This window comes from Aotus nancymaae, unplaced genomic scaffold, assembly GCF_030222135.1.
Source record: "Aotus nancymaae isolate 86718 unplaced genomic scaffold, 86718_ANA_hifiasm-v0.15.2.pri h1tg000014l, whole genome shotgun sequence".
NCBI lineage: Eukaryota > Metazoa > Chordata > Mammalia > Primates > Aotidae > Aotus > Aotus nancymaae.
This window is the reverse complement of record NW_026988425.1, coordinates 74,216,444-74,230,225: the sequence shown is the minus strand read 5'-3', so window position 1 is coordinate 74,230,225 and position 13,782 is coordinate 74,216,444. Positions and strand designations below refer to the sequence as shown.

The 13,782-nt window shown below is 38.4% G+C and overlaps 1 non-coding gene across 1 annotated transcript; it reads right to left on the bottom strand.

Moving 5' to 3' along the window:
* Positions 1-12,832: 12,832 nt before the first annotated feature.
* LOC135274942 (U6 spliceosomal RNA) lies at positions 12,833-12,936 on the bottom strand. The gene has a single exon (XR_010342685.1). It is a non-coding gene; the product is annotated as a U6 spliceosomal RNA (small nuclear RNA).
* Between the last annotated feature and the right edge of the window lie 846 nt (positions 12,937-13,782).

The following is a 13,782-nucleotide window of genomic DNA, read 5'->3' as shown; positions in this document are numbered from 1 at the left end:
CAGCACTTTGGGAGGCCAAGGCAGGTAGATCGCCCAAGATCAGAAGTTTGAGACCCGTCTGGCTAATGTGGTGAAACCCCATCTCTACTAAAAATGCAAAAATTAGCCAGGGGTGCCTGTAGTCCCAGCTACTTGGGAGGCTGAGGCAGGAGGATCACTTGAGCCTGGAAGACAGAAGTTGAAGTAAGCCGAGATTGTGCCACTGCACTTCAGCCTGGGTGGCAGAGTGAGAGTCTGTCTCAATAAATAAATAAATAAAAATAATTACGCCAGGCACCGTGGCTCACGCCTGTAATCCCAGCATTTTGGGAGGCCAAGGCGGGTGGATCATGAGGTCAGGAGTTTGAGACCAGCCTGACCAACATGATGACACCCTGTCTCCACTAAAAATATTTTTAAAAAATTAGCTGGGCATGGTGGCGCTTGCCTGTAATCCCAGCTACTCAGGAGGCTGAGGCAGGAGAATTGCCTGAACCTGGGAGGCTGCAGTGAGCTGAGATTGTGCCATTGCACTCCAACCTGGGCAACAGAGTGAGACTCTGTCTCAGAAATAAATAAACAAATAAATGAATAAAAATAATTATTATCTTTAGGTGTGGAAAGATTATAGATCATTTTAATTTTCTTCTTTTTTCTTATGTGTATCTTCTAAAAATTTTAGTAAAATGATATTAGCTTAATAGAAAAAAAGTACGTTTTAAAATTTGAGATTTCTTCAGCTCCCTATATCCTTAATTGTTGGAAAAATGATTAACTTGATTACTCAAGTGGAATCCATTTTTGCTTCTATCAGAATAAGGTATCTGACGACTTTAACTTTGACCTGGGCAAATGATAGGAATTGGAGTAAAAGAAATGCCATTATATTTTATCAAAACAGACCAGCAAGCAAACAACCCTGAGACTAATTCTTTTCCTTTCTTTCTTTATTATTTTTTGTTTGTTTGTTTGAGACAGAGTCTGGCTCTGTTGCCCAGGCTGGAGTGCAGTGGCATGATCTCTGCTCATTGCAACCTTTGCCTCCTGGGCTTAAGCAATTCTCTTGCTGTAGCCTCCCAAATAGCTGGGATTACAGGCACATGCCACCAAACCTGGCTAATTTTTGTATTTTTAGTAGAGACGAGGTTTTGCCATGTTGGCCAGGCTGGTTTTGAACTCCTGACCTCAGGTGATCCACCCGCCTTGGCCTTCCAAAGTGCTGGCATTACAAACATGAGCTACTGTGCCTGGCCCTGAGACTAATTGTTACCTCTCGATCCTAATACAGACATATATCAAATTTGTTTTAGAACTCGAGGGTCCTTTGAAAGTTGGTCTGAGAAAAATGGACTATGTTTAGGGAACTTTAACATAATCCAGAGAAATGAGGAATGTCATCTTAGTGTTGTTTCTTGGCTTCTGATAACCAGACATCCCCACAGTTTTGTAAAAACTGAGAATAATAGTCTAGAATACTAGGGTATTGAACCTCTCAGTGATTTGTGCCGGTGGCCTACATGGCTACCAGTAACAGAGTGAATAGCACAGAGAAAAACGTATAATAATGTCCTTCCTTAGAACAAAAGCCCAGCTACCAAGAAAAAAACGAAGACTGCCATTGTTAGGAAGCGGTGATAGTCTTGCTTGTCCCTGTGAGAACACCCAGTTTTTTGGTGTTCCAGATTCACACTAGGAGACTGCTTACTTTTGACCATGAGTGAGAGATTAAAGTTACATCAGATAACAGTCTCCTGCCATTCCATCAACCGTACTGAGAAAGAAGTCAAGGGAACTCTGCAGATCTGAACCAGTTGTGGCCACTGAGTTGCTGCGACCCTCAGAGTGTTGAGACTGCATTGATCATGCCAACAGAAGCAGCAATGCATAGTGGAGAGGAAGGAGAGTGGAATTAGTCCAACAGACTTAGACTGAAATCTACACAGGCCAAACATCCAACAGCTAATTGCATGAGTTTCTTGCCTTCTGAGCTTCAGTTCACTACCTACAGAATGCAGATAAAAGACCCATCTCATGGTGTTAAAGGAGATAATGTATATAGAACTTCCAGCATAGTTGCTGGCTTATAATGAGTACTCAATGAATGTAAGTTCTTTTCCGTTTATGACCCCTTTCCCTCTTATTTTTCTGGGAAAATCTTTATCTTTGACAAATACTGACTTCAGATAAAGTTTTTACAATAAGATAGTTAAATTCTTTAAATCTTTCAACTCTTGTAAAAGGCTGTAGTTACCTTCTAACTCCTTGGAAAGAGATGACTTGCCTGAACCAGGAGAAATTGTTGCTAAAGGGAAACATTCTCAATTAGCTTAGCAAATGTGTTATGTCAACATTGCATGCAATAAATGGGTTGTCATTTAACATGTAGGAATCAGTATTAAAATTTAGGAAAATGGTATTAGAGCTCATAGGGTTGAACAGTTCAACAAAAAAAGAAATGACATTTGCTTGGTGAGCACGCCAAGCTTCAATAGATAATCAACACTTTTTTCTGTTTATTGAATAAGGGAAATACTCCATATTGAGCAAAATGCCCTCATAAATTGGTTGAGTGTGGATACTTAGCTTGGACATTAAGCTATAGCTTCCCATACCCTCCCAAACATTATTTTTCTTGTCAATGTGTAAATGGGACGCTAGTCTCTGTTTGAGAAGATGACACAAGAATAGAAGTGTGGAAAAGGAAAATCAAACTGGAAAAGAAGCTGTGTCCAAAAAAAATCAATAATGTTGCTACTGAGAAATTGCTACCATCCTTATCCAAGAAGGGGTGGAAAGGTCAGACCCAGCTAACTTGTGTGATAAATGAGTTTATAAAGTAGCCTGTATCGGGAGACTAATTTAACTGGCTTCTTTAAGTGTGATAATACTCCACACTTCCTACAGATTTTTTCCTTTATTAAAATCTTAAAATTAAGCTAAGTGTAAGGGACACCTTGTCTACCTTAATGATATAAACAGCACCAACTACTGCCAGAGCATAAAAGAATTCATTATTATTATTACCAACATTTGACAACAATATTGAAAACAAAACAAGGTATTTCTTCTTCTTGACAGTTTAGACAATCCAAGTCATACAAGGACAAAGAAAATATATATTTGCCCTCTGGGATATTTGGGCCCTCACTAAATACCCACTGTTGTTGCTCCCAAATTACAAATTAAATAACCAAGCTTAAATTTAAATTAAGGAGTTTGTCTATACACTTAGATGCGCATTCTCAGCTTTAAAACTCAGTTTCTCTTATCTGTACTAGGGTAAAGTTATCAGCACAGGTCACATTGCTCTAGCTGTTGCTTTCTACATGAAGAAAAAGACATTTGTGAGACAATGCCAATTTTAAGCATAATTTTACACAAGTTTCCCACCTCTTTTTTCAGAGTAGTTGGTAGATAGAACAGCTCTAGATTAGGAACACAGTAAAAACAAACAAGCGAAACCTATAAAACAAAGAACCAGAAAACATTTAACCTCCTAGAATGTTAAGAAAAGGGATAAAAGCCAACACAAGGTTAAATCCTTATGAAGTTTTCATGGAGAACTGTGTGGGTGCATAAAATAAATGAGCCTGAGCTTGGAACCTGCCGATCTAATTTGATCTGTAAGAGAAATATTGAGAAACAAGCGGGAACGATCCAATGCTGCATTAGGTCATGTGTTCTGGTGGTAACTGAGAGGGATGGTAATAGATGTTATACAAAATAGCCATCCAAAACAAATAATAAATGAATAAGAGTTTAAAATCAAATAAGATTAGGAAGTTTTGTATTAAGCAGGGTGAAACAGTTTTTTCTCTCCAATTTTTGTTGTTTTAAACTTCAATAATCATCCAAGCCTCTGATAAGGCACACCGAAACCTTTAAAAGGGTAACAATAATGGTAGAATTCTTCCTGTTCAAGGAAAAGCTAAGTTTACGCATTAAAATAGGTAGCCTGATGACACTTCCCTAAGATTTCCAGGCTTTCTGTACCGAGTATGAATTACTTTTTCATCAGGGAATAAGAAAAAACCCTCTCCTTTTCTCACCCTTACATGTAATCCAATAGTATACCCTGTGAGCTCTCCCTCCAAAGTCCATTCTGAGTCCAACTTCTGCTTACTGGCTCCCAAGACCACATCTCTAGACACAATGACCCTTCTATAAATGGTCACTTGGCCAGCCTTCCTGCATCCCTCCTGTCCATCTGATTGATCCTTCCCAGAGCAGCCAGCTGGAGGAATCTTCCTGATGTGGAAATCACACATATCTGCCCCGCTGGCAGCCGTCTGCAAGCCTCTCCTGCACCAGGACACGCCTACGCTGGTGGTGGGAGCCCTCCAGGACCCCATGTTGTGCTCTGTGCTGGCAGCCACTCCGCCCTTTGCTCCAAGTGTGCTGGTCACCAGGGCTTCTCAGGTCTCCACACAAACCCAGCTTTTTCCACTCGGGGGGACTTTGCTCTTGCCTTGCCTTTTGCTAAGAATACTCTTGGCCAGGATCCCCACCGACTGCCTCAGTCTCACTGTTCAGATCTCAACGTACTTGCCACCTACCCATACAGCTGTTCCTTGACCACCCATTTAACTAAAGCAGCCTCCATCCATTTAATCTTCATGAAGGTATATTGCCACCAAAAATGATCATAATTAGCTCTCAGCCTACCGATCACCTTTCCTTACTAGGATATGATCTTGATAACGAGGATTCTTACTCAGCTGTGTCCACAGTGCTTAGAATGAATCATAGCACACAGTTGGTGCTTAAAAGATATTTGAAAAGGATGGGAGAAAGGGATATTTTTATTTAATTTTTTAAAACTTCTTTTTAAAATGTAATGTAAATTGACGATTCATAATTCTATATATTTATGGGGTACAAAATGATGTTATGATTTTGTTAAAACACGCACTCTGAATGAAGAGAACACCCAAACAGTCTTTGTGTGAGCAACAAGGCTGTTTATTCACCCAGGTGTGGATGGGCTGAGGCTGAAAAAGGAGTCAGCAAAGGGCAGTGGGATAGGAGTTGGTTTTATAGGTTTGGGGTGGGCAGTGGAAAGTTACAGAAGTTACAGTTGAGGGCGGTTTTTTCGCAGGCTGGGAGGGGGTCATAGGATATTGTCAGTTACAAAGTCCAATGGCCCTATCAATTGGGGCAGGAATAAGGAACAATAGAGAATGTCTTAAAGTTAAGTAGGCGGTGCAGGGGTTGATCATTTCTTTCTCTTTTCATGGTCTTCCAGTTCCTTTAGATTTTCCAGGAACTCACCTGGAGTGTCGGTGCAGGTCACAGAGGTTAACATGGCGTCCATGGGGCTGTCAGTCAGCCTAAAAAACCTTACAGATTTGTGAATTAATGTGAAATAATTAAATCAAACTAAGAAACATATTCATCACCTTAAATACTTACCATGTTTTGGGATGAGAACATTTGAAATTTGCTCTGTTAGCAATTTTGAAATGTATGACATAGTATTGCTAACTATATTTACCATGCTATGCAATAGATGTCAAAAAAAAAAAAAAGAAAACTATTATTCAACTTCTTTCTCCCACCTGAAACTTTGTATCCTTTGACCATCATCTCCCCATTCTCCCAACACCCCCAGCTTGTATAACCACCATTCTACTCTGCTTCTATGAATTCAATTCTTGTCAATTCCACAAATAAGCGAGAACATGCAGGATTTGTCTTTCTGTGTTTGGTTTATTTCATTCAGCATAATATTCTTTGTTCCCTCTTTCTTCAGGCTACATATTATTCCATACTGTAAATATGCATTTTCATTATTCATTCATCTGTTCACGTACACTTAGGTTGATTCTGTAACTCGGCCATTGTGAATAGTGCTGCAATGAACATGAAAGTGCAGATTTCTCTTTGACAAACAAATTTCAAATATTTTGGGTAAATACCCGTAAGTTGGATTGCTGGATCATATGGTAATTCTATTTAGTATTTTGAAGAACCTCCGTAAAGTTTTCCAACATTTGTACTAATTTACATTTTCACCAAGAAAGGAGACATTTATTGAGCACCTCATATGACACAGTGCTAAAAGTCTGATCTTCCACATAGACTTGTCAGCTACATGTCATTCTCATTTAGCAGAAAGGGGAACTAAGATTAAGAGAGATTAAGTGACTTATTGAGGGCATCACAACTAGTTCCTTCCTTTGTGTCATACCAGTAATAAGCTAGGGAAAATCTACTTCAAAAGTTTTACTTCATAACCCCCAAAACCTTAGCAATACAAATGTCCAACCCCTAATAACTGCTACCACAACAAAGCCTGCATTTTTCTCTCTTTCTAGTTATTGCAAAATACATTGGCATTTTATTTATCAGACACTTGACTGTTCTGAATAAGTGATTTTTTTCAGATAACTAAGCTTACCTGTTAAATGTCAAAACTTTTTTATTTACATCAGGTTCAGTAAGATGTTTCCAAAACGTACTCTATATTTCTCAGTCTTCTTAAACAGTTTCTTTAACAGAATTTAATGTTCTGAATAGCAAGTGGTAATTTTTAGAAACATCAGCTAATATTCTGAACAAAAAGAATTTCCTAGTCATCATAACAGAATTGGCTACGTAATGTGCAGGGCCTAGTGCAAAATGAAAATGTGCAGCCTCTTGTTGAAAACTTATTAAGAATTTCAAGATGATGACAGCAGAGAATTAAAACAGGCACAGGGTCCTTTGTGATTGCACAGGCCACATACTATGCAATTGACCTTGTATCATGTCCACATAGTGTCTTGCACATAATAGGAATTCATAAACATTTACTAAATAATATCTTTAAGACCTAATAAGTGCTGTAGGGCTCATTTTTTAAAATTTCTTTTAAATAATTTTATTCTTTCTTTTCTCATGGATCATAGGAAACAAGGGCTCATTTCTTTAAATGAATTCGAATGTAGTAAAATTAACAACAACATTAATTGAATTATATGTCAGGCTTTACATGTGTTGTCCTCAGAAAAAGCTTATGAGTTTCATTTAGGGTTTTATGGCTGTATATAACAAACTCAGTTGGAGCAGCTTAATCAAACACAGGTTTTATTTTTATATACTTGATAAGGATCTAGTATCCAGAACTTCATTTAATCAAGGGGAAAAGTTCTGAGAAATGCTTTGTTAGAAGATTTCATCATTCTTGTGCTTTCTTTCATCATGTATGCAAACATCATACAGTGTACTAACACAAAGCTAGATGGTACAGGTTACTACACACCTAGGCTATATGTTGTAACTGTACTAAGTACTGTATAATTGTAACACAATGGTGAGTGTTTGTGTATCTAAATGAATCTAAACATAGAAAAGGTATAGTAAAAGTATAATATTATTTTAATACAATCTTAGGGGACCACGATGGTATATGCAGGTCCATCACCATTAACTGAAACATTGCATGGTTATGTGACATGGCACATGACGGTATACACCTAATAGAGTGGAAAGCAGATGTTCAAATAGAAACTTGTTTACAGTGTTCAGAGCAGCTCTGTTTACAATAGCCAAAAGGTAAAAACAACCCAAATGTCCATCAACAGATGAATGGATAAACAAAATGTTATATATCCAAACAACGGAATATTATTCAGCTGTAAAAAGAAATGATGTACTGATATGTGCTACATGGGTGAGTCTTGAAAACATACTGAGTGAAATAAACCAGAGACACAAGGCCACATATTATATCATTTCAGTTACATGAAATGCCCAGAAAAGGCAAATCTATAGAGACAGAAAGTAGATTAGTGGTTTCTGGGGCCTGGGGAGATTGAGAAACGGCTTAGTAGGTATCGAGTTTCTGTTTGAGATGATGAAAAAGTTCTGGAACTAGATAATGGTACTGATTGTGCAATGTTGTCAATGTTGTGCAATGTTGTAAATGTACTTAATGACACTGAATGGTATACTTTAAAGTAGTTATAATGATAAATTTGTTATGTATATTTTACCATAATTTTAACAAAGAAATGAAGTACTGACATATCATACAGTACTTCATGGACGTAAACATACAACATTGATGAAACTTGAGAATATTATGCTAACTGAAAGAAAGCTGGTTACAAAAGGCCACATATTGCATGATTCTATTTATATAAAATGTTCAGAATAGGAAAATCCATGGAGACAGAAAGTAGATGCATAGTTGCCTAGGGCTGGGGGAAAAGGAAACTGGGGAGAGACTGCTAAGGAGTTTGAGTATTTTTGGGGGGTGATAAAAATGTTCTGGAATTACATGGTCAAGATGTTTGCACAACCATATACAGATATCTGTGTGTGTGTGTGTGTGTGTGCATAAAACCACTGAATTATACACCTTAAATGATTGAATTTAGGCCGGGCATGGTGGCTCATGTCTGTAATCCCAGCACTTTGGGAGGCTGAGGCAGGTGGATCTCCTGAGGTCAGGAGTACGAGACCAGCCTGGCCAACATGATGAAACCCTGACTTTACTGAAAATAAAAATTAAAAAAAACTAGCCAGGTGTGGTGGCGTGCGCCTATAGTCCCAGCTACTCAGAAGGCTGAGACAGGAGAATCTCTCAAACTCAGGAGGCAGTGGTTGCAGTGAGCCAAGATCATGCCACTGCACTCCAGTCTGGGTGCCAGAGCAAAACTCCATCTCAAAAAAAAAAGAAGATTGAATTTTAGGTATGTGAATTATAATTCAGAAAAAGCTGTTACATACATGAGAAAAAGGTACAAATACCAGTCATGACATTTTGAAAAGTTTGGGAGTTTGGAAGCCTTTTTTGCTCAATTTCTGGGTGCTACAAATATACCAGTTGATTGATATAACTGCATAAGGGACATTCAGATAAATGAGCTATTTCTGAATAAAAGCAAGAAATTCAGACAGAAGCGGTGAGGAGAGAGGGGAACAGTTCCTTTTATTGGAGTCTTTGTCTCTGCTTCTCTGATTTCTATAATGCCCTCAGAACTCTTTGTTGGCCTTTCTAAGTTCTAGAATTCAATTTGAGAAACATTGGCCAAAGACATTTGGTAGAGCCAAGATAACATGTATCAGTGCCTCACATTTAATCTAAAGGACTATAACAGGTCATCTGAAGGCACTGGAAAGGGTCTAGAGTTGTTTGACACTCTTGTTAGAGACCTAGTGATGAAGAGAGACATGTTGAAGAAATCTAATTGCCTACAGATGTTAAATGCTTTTGTATATAAATATCTTGGTTCTGCAAAGTCATTCACAAGATTCATATTGAGGAACTTGAACAAACTGAAGCCGAGTGATATTGCTAGAGACCTATAGCATATGAAGAAAGAGAAGAGCTCAAAGAAGTGACTCATTCTGGGAAAAAGCTCAAAAAGATCAGCATCACCACTTATCATGAACATAAGCTTCTGTGTCAAAACCAAACTCAGGGGAGAGGACCCTGCCATCAAGAAGGGAGGCGTTGACCAGAACAGAGTTTCCTTGCTACCTCAGGAGGAGTGGGTTGCTTCTGATGCAGGGCATTCCGAATTTTTGCAAATTATATTTAGGGCCGTTTGAAATTATGTCATAAAAAATCATTAACAAAGTTTTCGTGGACAAAATGGAAAGAATGCAAATTCTGAAACTACATCTAAATGTATTTTAAAAATCTTAATTTCAAAGCTTGTTATGTAAGGGATTTGTAACTGGGTTTATGCTATTGCTATAGTGGTGCCACTTTCAGCTGATAAATAGAAATACTTGTCCATTTTATTTTGGTCATGATTAGGCTGAAATTAACTAAGCTTTGAATTACACAATCCCTTTTTTTTCCTCTTTTTTTTAATATATATATTTTTTTATTGCATTTTAGGTTTTGGGGTACATGTGAAGAACATGCAAGATTGTTGCATAGGTACACACGTGGCAGTGTGATTTGCTGCCTTTCTCCCCATCACCTATATCTGGCATTTCTCCCCATGCTATCTCTCCCCAACTCCCCAGTCCCGCTGTCCATCCCCTATTTTCCCCCAACAGACGCCAGTGTGTGATGCTCCCCTCCCTGTGTCCATGTGTTCTCATTGTTCAACACCCGCCTATGAGTGAGAACATGCGGTGTTTGATTTTGTGTTTTTGTGTCAGTTTGCTGAGAATGATGGTTTCCAGGTCCATCCATGTCCCTACAAAGGACACGAACTCATCGTTTTTGATGGCTACATAATATTCCATGGTGTATATGTGCCACATTTCCCTTGTCCAGTCTATCATTGATGGGCATTTGGGTTGGTTCCATGTCTTTGCTATTGTAAACTGTGCTGCAATGAACATTCATGTGCATGTGTCCTTATGGTAAAACGATTTATAATCCTTTGGATATATACTCAGTAATGGGATTGCTGGGTCAAATGGAATTTCTATTTCTAGGTCCTTGAGAAATCGCCACACTGTCTGTCTTCCACAATGGTTGAACTAATTTACACTCCCCTCAACAGTGTAAAAGTGTTACTATTTCTCCACATCCTCTCCAGCATCAGTTGTCTCCAGATTTTTTAATGATCGCCATTCTAACTGGCGTGAGATGGTATCTCAATGTAGTTTTGATTTGCATTTCTCTAATGACCAGTGATGGTTAGCATTTTTTCATATATTTGTTGGCCTCATGTATGTCTTCTTTTGTAAAGTATCTGTTCATATCTATCGCCCACTTTTGAATGGGCTTGTTTGTTTTTTTCTTGTAAATCTGTTTTAGTTCTTTGTAAATTCTGGATATCAGCCCTTTGTCAGATGGGTAAGCTGCAAAAATTTTTTCCCATTCTGTTGGTTGCCGAATCACTCTTATGACTGTTTCTTTCGCCGTGCAGAAGCTGTGGAGTTTGATTAGGTCCCATTTGTCTATTTTGGCTTTTGTTGCCAATGCTTTTGGTGTTTTGGTCATGAAGTCCTTGCCTACGCCTATGTCCTGAATGGTTTTGCCTAGATTTTCTTCTATGGTTTTTATGGTGTTAGGTCTTATGTTTAAGTCTTTAATCCATCTGGAGTTAATTTTAGTGTAAGGTGTCAGGAAGGGGTCCAGTTTCTGCTTTCTGCACATGGCTAGCCAGTTTTCCCAACACCATTTATTAAACAGGGAATCCTTTCCCCATTGCTTGTTTTTGTCAGTTTTGTCAAAGATCGGATGGTTGTAGATATGTTGTGTTGCCTCCGACGCCTCTGTTCTGTTCCATTGGTCTATATCTCTGTTTTGGTACCAGTACCATGCTGCTTTGATTACTGTAGCCTTGTAGTATAGTTTGATGTCCGGTAGTGTGATGCCTCCCACTTTATTCTTTTTGCTTAGAATTGACTTGGCTTTGTGGGCTCTCTTTTGGTTCCATATGAAGTTTAAGGTGGTTTTTTCCAGTTCTGTGAAGAAGGTCATTGGTAGCTTGATGGGGATAGCGTTGAATCTGTAAATTACTTTGGGCAGTATGGCCATTTTCACGATATTGATTCTTCCTAACCATGAACATGGATGTTTCTCTATCTGTTTGTGTCCTCTCTTATTTTGTTGAGCAGTGGTTTGTAGTTCTCCTTGAAGAGGTCCTTTACGTTCCTTGTTAGTTGTATTCCTAGGTATTTTATTCTCTTTGTAGCAATTGTGAATGGCAGTTCATTCTTGATTTGGCTCTCTTTAAGTCTGTTATTGGTGTACAAGAATGCTTCTGATTTTTGCACATTGATTTTGTATCCTGAGACTTTGCTGAAGTTGCTTATCAGTTTCAGGAGAGTTTGGGCTGAGACGATGGGGTCTTCTAGATATAAAATCATGTCATCTGCAAATAGAGACAATTTGACTTCCTCCTTTCCTATTTGAATACCCTTTATTTCTTTTTCTTGCCTGATTGCTCTGGCTAGAACTTCCAGTACTATATTGAATAGGAGTGGTGAGAGAGGGCATCGTTGTCTAGTGCCAGGTTTCAAAGGGAATGCTTCCAGTTTTTGCCCATTCGGTATGATATTGGCTGTTGGTTTGTCATAAATAGCTTTTATTATATTGAGATATGTTCCATCAATACCTAATTTATTGAGGGTTTTTAGCATAAAGGGCTGTTGAATTTTGTCAAAGGCCTTCTCTGCCTCACTTGAGATAATCATGTGGTTTTTTTCTTTGGTTCTGTTTATGTGGTGAATTACGTTTATAGACTTGCTTATGTTGAACCAACCTTGCATCCCCAGGATGAATCCTACTTGATTATGGTGGATAAGCTTTTTGATGTGCTGTTGCAATCGGTTTGCCAGTATTTTATTAAAGATTTTTGCATCTATGTTCATCATGGATATTGGCCTGTAGTTTTCTTTTCTTGTTGAATCTCTGCCGGGTTTTGGTATCAGGATTATGTTGGTCTCATAAAATGATTTGGGAAGGATTCCCTCTTTTTGGATTATTTGGAATAGTTTCAGAAGGAATGGTACCAGTTCCTCTTTGTATGTCTGGTAGAATTCGGCTGTGAACCCATCTGGTCCTGAGCTTTTTTTGGGTGGTAGGCTCTTAATTGCTGCCTCAACTTCAGACCTTGTTATTGGTCTATTCAGGGTTTCAACTTCTTCCTGGTTTAGGCTTGGGAGGAGCAAGTGTCCAGGAATTTATCCATTTCTTCCAGGTTTCCTAGTTTATGTGCATAGAGTTGTTTGTAATAATCTCTGATGATGGTTTGAATTTCTGTGGAATCTGTGGTGATATCCCCTTTGTCGTTTTCTATTGCATCTATTTGATTATTTTATCTTTTCTTTTTTATTAATCTGGCTAGTGGTCTGTCCATTTTGTTGATCTTTTCAAAAAACCAGCTCCTGGATTTATTGATTTTTTTGAAGGGTTTTTTGTGTCTCTATCTCCTTCAGTTCTGCTCTAATCAAACACGTGGAACGCTTCATGAATTTGCGTGTCATCCTTGCGCAGGGGCCATGCTAATCTCTGTATCATTCCAATTTTAGTATATGTGCTGCCGAAGCGAGCACCACAATCCCTTTTGAAGTTCCTCCTTCATAAAATGCTACTGCCCTGTACCTCCACGAAGAGACTGAGGATGAGAATTCCTAATTCCATGAAGCTCAACAGAATGATGAGAGTGGAAGTTTCACAGAGGGCTTCTTCTCCAGTGCAATCAGGATGGGGAGTCATTTGGTTAATGAAAGATGATGGTTAAAGAGATGGATCATAAGAAAAAACATAGATATACATATAAATGTTTGTTTTAAATTAAAGTAACTGTGCCCAGCTTTTGATATAAAGCTCAGGCTTTTTATTATACTTGAATGTTGGTGAGTTGATTGGAGTTCTGCTTCATCTTTCTTGCATAAAGTGAACCCATTATACAACCTCTACCGTTTCCCACTCATTTAAAGGGAAGCAAAAACTTAAAGATACTGTTGGACAAGCTGAATCCAGAATCCTTCAAGAATTTTATAATAGCCTTTCTATTTTAGTCATTGCCCAGCAACTTACTTTTATTGAATCTTGCCAAAATATTTAACCAGGTTTTCTAAAGGATGGCCTTGATTTTTGCATTCATTTCATATATTTATATAATATTTAACAATTTACTTATGAATACTGATAAGTTAAGCTGTTATGCAACAGTCTGGGGAACAAATAACCTCTGTCTGGATAATTATAGAACTCAACTATGGTAGCAGAAGTACCCAGGGGTTCTAGAGAGTGGCCTTCTAGCTGTGGTGCTCAGAGTGCAGTGGGTATCAATCACTACGTTTCCCCTGCACGGCATACTCACTCTCAGCAATGTGTTAGGGCCAGTTGGAACTGCTTTGCAGCACCAGATCTGCACTCCCTCCCTTCCTCTTCCC